This window comes from Solanum stenotomum, chromosome 6 (assembly GCF_019186545.1).
Source record: "Solanum stenotomum isolate F172 chromosome 6, ASM1918654v1, whole genome shotgun sequence".
NCBI lineage: Eukaryota > Viridiplantae > Streptophyta > Magnoliopsida > Solanales > Solanaceae > Solanum > Solanum stenotomum.
In genome coordinates this window covers 37,355,284-37,363,534 of record NC_064287.1, presented here as the reverse complement: position 1 = coordinate 37,363,534, position 8,251 = coordinate 37,355,284, and positions in this window count along the sequence as shown.

Below are 8,251 nucleotides of genomic sequence, written 5' to 3'. Positions count from 1 at the left end.
AAAAAAAAAAAAACTCACCCATTCATACCCTATAAAAATTGATATTATTTTATTTTTAAAAAATAAAAATTCTACCTCACCCTATTTAAACATTCACTCCTATTTTTTTTTTACATTTTCCTCGTTTTCTGTTAGATATGTACATATATTTTTAGAAATATTTTTGTATTTGTGTACCTAATATAACATAAATAAAAAAATTATTTTAAAAAATTCTTGTGGCGGCAAATAAAGTATTTTCAATATGTATATGACAATACAAAACGAGAAAAAAATTGGAAGCGGAGGGTAAAGTGGAGTGGGTAGAATTATTTTTTAATTTTTTTTATTTAAATTAGTATTTGAAGGGAGGGGGGGGGGGGGATGAAGTAAAAAAAAAAAATACTTTTATAAAAGAAATTTAAAAAAAAAAAAAAATACAAAAAAGGGGAGGGGGGGGGGGGGGGGGGGGGGGGGGGGGGGGGGGGGGGTGTGCGGTGAGAGAAGTGATGGAGTGGGGTAATAAATTTACATTTTATTTTATAAAAAACATTATATTTGGGATAATAATTTTTAATCTTTAATTTTAACTAATACTAATAATTTATTTAATTTTAGTCAAGGTGGAATGTTTTATCCACGTAGAGTGTGATGTGATAATTTTTTTAAATAAAAGAGAGAGTGTTATAAAAGAGAGAGGTGTGTTTCTCAAATTATTAAGTGATAGTTTATGTAAGAAACTCACACTTTCAATAGTTTATATATGAAACTAAAAAAAGAGGATAGTTTATGTGTATTTTTAACACTTATCTCTTTTAATAATTATGTAGAAGTAATAATGAGGAAAAAGGCACAACAAAGGTTGTGGTGAAAGTGGTAAGTACTTATACATCCTTTAACACTTTGTTTGGATGGTTGTTATGTATTGTTTCATAATATATTGTATTATATTATATTGTACTATATTATTTTGATGAATACAATATTTGGATAGATTGTATTGTTCTATGTCGTTACATAGTGTTACACATCCATAATTTGAAGAGACAAGTGTCAAAAACACACCTAAATTATCCATTTTTTTTTGTTTCATACTTAAACTATTGAGAGTGTGAGTTTCACACCTAACCTATCACTTATTAGTTGGAAAACACACCTCAGTGGTGTGTGTAAATGCACTCTCTTTTATTTGAAAAATCTTGACACATGGCATTCCATATGGATAAAATATTTCACCTTGATAAAAATTAAATAACAAACTATTAATATTAATTAAAAATTAAAGATTAAAGTATTACTATCCAAAATAAATAATTTTAAAAAATAAAATTTAAAATATTTTTCTTATCCCCCCCCCCCCTCCCACAATCCCCTGTCTTTTATTTTTTTTAAAAAACTTTTATAAAATATTTTAAAACAATTCATACTTCACCCCCTCCCACCCCGCACCACCCACCACCCCAAACCAGTCACTCATTCCCCCCAAAAAAAATTGATATCATTTTATTTTTAAAAAATTAAAAATTCTACCCCATCCTATTTAACCCTCCGCTCCTAATTTATTTATTTATTTATTTTTTTTTTTTACATTTTTCTCATTTTCTGTTAGATATGTACATATATTTTTAGGAATTTTTTTTTACTTGTGTATCGAATATAACATAAATAAAAAATTTATTTTAAAAATTCTTCCGGCAGCAAGTAAAAATATTTTCAATATGCATATATCTAACACAAAACGAGAAAAAAAATTGAAAGCGGAAGGTTAGATGGAGTGGGTAGAATTATTTAAAAAATAAAATAAAATATCTAAATTAGTATTAGAGGGGGAGGGGGGTTAATAATTTTTTAATATTTAATTCTAGCTAATACCAATAATTTATTTAATTTTTGTCAAAGTGAAATCTTTTGTCTATGTGGAGTGTGCTGTGACAATTTTTTTTTAAATAAAAGAGAGAGTGTATTACACACACCATGGTGAGAGTATTATAAAAGAGAAATGTGTGTTTTTCCAACTAATAAGTGATAGTTTAGGTATGAAACTGTCACGACTCAGACCATCGTGATTGACACCCACACTAACCCTCCAGTGGGAGAACCATTAATACTAATTAGCTAACCAAAGAACTAAACAACTTAATCAAAACTAAGACATTTAAAGATACAGAAGCAGGTTTAAATGCTAAGGAAAAGAAATAGGGAGTTCCCATAAACTCTAAACAAAAGTTTAACAACCAAAACAATGCGGAATAACACCTAGAACTTGAAAGTCAATGTACCAAAACATCTAAGGTTCAACCCTAAGTCTAAACAAGAAGGGGTACAACCTCATACTAAACATAAGAAACCTAAGGAACTAGTTTATGTCCGAAAATGTGGACATAAACAAAAAGAGAACTCATAGCAGCCTGGAAGAACTGACTCACCCTTGAATTCGAACGATCACTAATCTTCTAAACAAGGTTTGTCAATAGCCGCTTGAAGATGTTTTGTACTCAACAAAGAAAGAGCAAGTGCAGTATCAGTACACAACCACAATGTACTGGTAGGATCACGCGGCTATCCCACTAAGTGTAACATACATAAGCCATTACGACATAACAATAACATGCATACACCGAACATATACAATATCAATATCATTTGCGAACAACAAAACTTTTCACATATTTCAAGATATACAATTATGTCAAGTCAATGGTCTTCTCATGAAACCCACACCCAAACTGTTAGTGTACTGGTACCCAATCTAATATTTATGCTGGAACGTGGCAACTGATCCAAGTTAGTGTGTCGGAACGCAACACCCGATCCATTCAACAAGCCACAATCACAATCACAAGTACATTCTCATAATCATACAATCAAGTCATGATTCATGACATTCAATCATTCATTTATCCTTATTTACCATTAGTGTGATCAATAATGCAACATTCACATACATACATGTATTATAATGAATCAAGAACAAACATATATCACACAATATGAAATCACAACCATCACCTACCTCAAACAAAGCTTGAATCCCCTAAGAAACTTGATCCTTCCCTTTCTGGATTCTTTCGCTTGTTCTTGGTCTACAAACAATCAATTTAATGCTAGGATCAATAAACAAGATTTAATTACCCGGAATAAAGTCAACACTACCAACCCTAGATTAAACCCATGATCCCACTATCCCAATTAGATCCTTTTCCACCATAATTTCCAGATCAAAACCGTCCCCAATCGATAATTACCAGTTATATTACATTCTACAGATAAAAAAATGGATTTGGGGAGTTAAAACCTTACCTTTAGCCTTAAAAATGGTGAAAAAGGGTCAAAAAAACACTTGGGGTCGTCTCTTAGCTCTCAAAGTTGAAAAGTGTAGAATAAAATGTTTTTGGGGTTTATTTCCGACTTAAGTCGCGACTGACCCTCTATGGCGGCACCCATCCCGCCACAGAGGCCCCGCCCTGGCGGCTTGCGTGGAGACAGAACGTCGTAATTAGAGTCTCAAATCCCCATTTCACAGCACACCTTCATCCCATGACACTCAGAAAATACCCGTTCACGCTAAGATCAGTTTCGGGGGTTCTACTCACTCGAATTCAATTTCGTAAAGTCATACGAGTTCCTTAACGTCTTAGCTATCTAACCCATTTGTTACCAGATTTCCCTGGACCTCACTGACTCTGATTTCATCCAAATCTGGATTAGGTTGAGAAATTCCAAGTTACTACCAAAAAGTTTTTCGGTCCAAAAATTTTCTCCGTTGGCTTTTCTATAACGACGGGAACATGTTGTTACAGAAACTCACACTCTCAATAGTTTAATTAGGTATGAAACTCAAAAAAAGGATAGTTTAGGTGTATTTTGACACTCATCTCTAATTTGAATGATAAACTTATAAGAAAAGTAGGGTATGAAATAGAGCTACTATAAAAAAGTAGGATAAAGATGAAATATAATTATTAAATAATAAATAAAGACAAAATGAGATAACGACGTGATCACACCAAATTGGTCGTTAAATAAAGTAGGTTTTGCTATCGTTACCTAATGATAGATTTAAACGAAACGATACAATAGAATTTAAGTAACAATCGAAACAAACATTGTATTTAAGCGAACACTACAATACAATACAATACAATAAGGGGTCGTTTGGTTGGGAACAAGTTATCCAGGATTAGTTATCCTGGGATTAGCTATCCTGGAATTAGCTATCCTGAGTTAACTTATCCCATGACTATGATAAAAATGGTGGGATAAGTTATCCCAAACATGGCAACCAAACAAGATATACAATTTTTATCCCATCATTATTTATTTTTATCTCTCACACTGAACGACCCCTATGAAATAACCATCCAAACAAGGTGTAACAGATGTGAGTTCGAGTCCGTGGATACAAAGTTATCTTTGTTAAAAAACGCTTAAAAAAAGGAGGAAAAAGACAATGGAAAACATTTTTTTAATTATATATTTCTTTCCCTTAAATGGAAAACATTCCAAAATGAATCAATTGGTGAATAATGCTGGTCATTGTCTTATTTTCTTTATCTTTAAGATGCTTTGAGATTAGTTCTGAAGTTTTAGGGAGTGATTCCTCGATATGATAGCTATGTAGCACTGAAATGCCGGCGTGTTAGCTATGTGGAACTTTTAGTACCACAAGCGCATTACTCTTCATAGTTCATTCAAACTACTCACAATATGTCTAATACTCGGTTTCATTTGTTTGTCACTATCTATTATTAGGGCAGTTGGGATATAATTTCAAATAATGACTTACAATCACATTGATTTAGAAATGAAATTTTGTTTAGAGTATGTATTAAGACTTTTTAAGTTATATTTCTTTTATTACTATGAAAATTTTGTAATTTATAAAAGCTATAAACAAATTTCTACAACTCTTATACAATTTTATTCAATGAGTAAAACATAATTCATAAATCAATACATATATATAATAAGGACTAAGGAGTGTAGTTTGTAATGTGGTTAAGTCAAGTGGTAAGCTAATGAAAAGTCACTTGACGATTTTAAAAATAATTATTTTATCAGATTAAAATAGAAACACATAGGTAAAAGAACTCTTACTGTTTCATAAACTTATCATTTTCAGATAGGGATAAGGCACAAGTAACCCCCTAGACTATGACCGAAATCTCAGAGACACACCTTAACTAAACTAAGGTCCTATTACCCCCTAACTAATTTTTTTTGTAATTTTGTATACCTTTTGGCTTACGTGGCACACTCTGTGACTCTACGCAGTTGATATGCGTGGGAGATGTTTGGATGCCACGTAAGCCAAAAAGGTGTACAAAATTACAAAAAAATGAGTTTAGGGGGTAATAGAACCTTAGTTAGATAAGGTGTGTCTCTGTGATTTTGGTTATAGTCTATGGGTACTCCTACCTTATCTCTTTTTAGATATTGTAAAATAAATTTAAATGTAGATAAAAAGATAGAAATACTAATAATAATGATAATTAATAAGTAGCAGTAGCAGCAAGAGTACTAATAATAATAATAACAGTAGTAGTAATAGTAGCAATAATAATAATAATATTAATAATAATAACAACAACAACAGCCACATTTGCAGTAGTAATAATAATAATAGTAATAATAATAATAATAGTAATAATAATAAGTAATGATAAAAATAATAATAATATTAATAATAATAATTATAGTAAAAATTTTAATAATACTAATAAAAATAAACAAACAAAAGAAAAAAAGATAACCGGGAAAAGAAAGGAGAAAGATACGTAGGGAAAAAATATTTGAATTTAAAAAATATATTAGATTTTCTTTTAAAAATCAGCTTAAAAATAGAAATTCACATGCAAAAAGTTCTAAATGAATTCTTACTATTTCATTACTTATTTTTTAAAATGATATAAAATAAATTTAATTATATTTAATTTAAATATTACATTTAAAAATAAAAATATAATAAATAATAATAATAATAATAAATTAGTAATAACAACAACAACAACAAAGTAGTTGTAGAAATAAATAAGTAAATAATAATAATAAATTACTCTATATTATAAGAGTGAATGTTGAGGAGCTTAGGGTCTGCCGGTCACTTCTCCTCAACTTCCTCTATTTATATTTCATATTTTATCCGTTTTAATTTATTTTTATTTCGATATTTCTTTTTATATTGAAATTTGGTTAATTCTCAAAATTTTACCATATTGCATTAACAATTTAAAATGTTTGAAAATATATTAAAATGTGATGAACTCTCAAAATTTCACACGTACCACATAAATTGTGATAAAGGAAGTAATATATATTATTTGGAAACTACGTTAATATTACTATAAATCGCAACTTAAAGTATTTAAAAATATATCAAAAATTAGATTAACTCTCGAAATTTCACATGTGCCACATAAATTGGGCATGTGAATATCATATACTATTTAAAAAATACGTTAATTAAGAGTACTATAAGTTGCAATTCACGCATGCCACATAAATTGTGATAACGAGACTAATATATATTATTTGGAAATTACGTTACTAGTACTATAAATCGCAACTTAAAGTATTTAAAAATACATTAAAAATTAGGTTAACTCTCGAAATTTCACATGTGCCATATAAATTGGGACATAGAAATATTATTTTAAAAAATAAGTTAATTAAGAGTACTATAAGTTGCAATTCACATGTGCCGCATAAATTGTGATAAAGAAAGTAACATACATTATTTGAAAATTACGTTAAGTAACTATAAATCAAAACTTAAAGTATTTAAAGACATATTAAAAATTTGATCAACTCTCAAAATTTTTCATGTTCCACATAAATTGGGACATGGGAAAAAACATATATTATTTAGAAATTACGTTTATTAAGAGTACTATAAATTGCAATATTAATAATTTAAAATATTTAAAAAAACATACTGAAAATTTGAATGAGTTCAAAATTTCACATGTATCACGTAAGTTGGGACAGAGTGAGAAACATATAAAACAAACAAAACTGATTTCATTAATTTATAATATTTCTTTCAATTTTTAAATATGTAGCTTATTAAAAAAAAATATGCATTGTATTTTAAAAATTACGGATAAGAAGGAATAACAATAAGATTCTCTATTAAAAAATAGATAATATATTTGAATTCAAATTAAATGAAATTCGAGTTGAAATAGGTTCTAGCTTCTTAACCTCTCTTATATATACTCTTATAATGATATAAAATGTTAAGCTTCTCTCTTTTTTTTTTTTTTTTTTATTGTTGAGTAGATTTATTCTTCATATTCTTCAACTAAGAGGATCATATTACTTTTGCTTATTGCATTCTTCACATTCTTGAGATGAGTTTCTAGGGTCGTATTACTTTTGTTTTAATATTTTCATTTTTTTTTTTGGGATAAGGGTCTGAAAGATATCTCAACTTTGGTCGGATTTACTGTTGCGATACTAAACTTTCATAAGGACCTATTACCTTCCTAGACTATTTAATACCATATTTTTTACCCCATGAACTATTTAATAGTGTATCTTAAAGGTATATATGTGCCCACGTGGACACATTACTATTTATAATTTTGCATTATTTTTTATGTCCACGTGGACAAATATATATGTTTAAAATATAGTCTAGGGAGGTAATAGGTCCTCATGAAAGTTTAGTATAACAACAACAAATCCGACCAAAGTTGGGGTATTTTTCAGACCCTTATCCTTTTTTTTTTCTTTTGGTTTTCCATCCGTTATCCAGAGTCCACATTGGAGCTCTGACTAAATCCGGATCGCGCATTGCAGGGCAACATTGAACTAAAAAGTAAGTAATATTTTTCATTCTAATTTTGTTTGTTTGTTTATTTTGACAAGAACAAATATATTCAATTAGTTAATTAAAATAATAAATAAACATTTTTTGTTGAGAATTTTAGTCAAGCATTTTAGCTTTTTTAAATGCTAAATTTTGTTATCATGTTTATATTATTATTTTATTGAAATAATTATTCATAATATTTTATATATTTTTTCGTGATGATCTATTTATTCATTTCGATGTTGAAAGAATTTTGGATGAAGATTGAGAAAATTGGTAACTCAATAACTTTTGTTTAGAAGAAAGTTTTCTTATTTATCACTATTGACTTATTTAAGGCATTCTCTTCACAATCATCTATATAATTAATTTTCTTGCTACTTTATTGATTAACACGTAACTTTTATTTCTTTGAATTTAAATTAATATATATATATATATATATATATATATATA